The 534-nt window shown below is 48.5% G+C and overlaps 2 protein-coding genes across 3 annotated transcripts in view; both read left to right on the top strand.

Moving 5' to 3' along the window:
* LOC116101817 (CD177 antigen-like) overlaps nt 1–534 on the top strand; it is a 56,987-nt gene that overhangs the window by 1,291 nt on the left and 55,162 nt on the right. The gene's annotated exons all lie outside the window — the stretch shown is intronic.
* Nucleotides 1–534, top strand: part of LOC116101818 (CD177 antigen-like) — a 4,677-nt gene that overhangs the window by 1,295 nt on the left and 2,848 nt on the right. The window lies entirely within an intron of this gene.

Here is a 534-nt window from a genome sequence, read left to right as displayed (position 1 = left end):
GGTGAGGATGTAGAAGAGCAACTGGCAATCATCATTGAGTGTCAGAGTGCTCTACATTTCATTCAGTGCCTCTTAATGGATTGAAGGAGAAAACAAATGCAGACATGGGAGGAGGAAACCATGTATGTGCAAAGGCCTGAGAAGAACCTTGTGTCTGGACACACCTAGCTCTCCTGCCCACTGTTGGAGACCAGCACCCTGCCCACATTTTCAGGCAGGAAATCAAAGACTATGTGTCCCTTGTTCCATCATCAATACTGGGTTCACACCGTATTGCCCCCTGTGCTCCTCATCTCCTTGCCTTCCCCTGAGAAGTCCTGTCACACTAGAATGTGCCTCATCCTCCTTTTCTTCCCAGACCCTATGTGATGCCCCCTCACCTGTGGGACTGTATCAGGGGCATAGGGACAAAGAGGGATGTATACATGAAGACAGAGGAAGGCTGAGCCACACAGGAGCCTGGGGGCCATTCTAAGAACCCAGAGTGTTTAGATGTATCTTTATCACTTTTAATTATGTAAAGGGGTATGTGTC

Source organism: Mastomys coucha, unplaced genomic scaffold (genome assembly GCF_008632895.1).
Source record: "Mastomys coucha isolate ucsf_1 unplaced genomic scaffold, UCSF_Mcou_1 pScaffold21, whole genome shotgun sequence".
Classification (NCBI taxonomy): Eukaryota; Metazoa; Chordata; class Mammalia; order Rodentia; family Muridae; genus Mastomys; species Mastomys coucha.
This window is presented reverse-complemented; position numbering and strand designations above follow the sequence as displayed.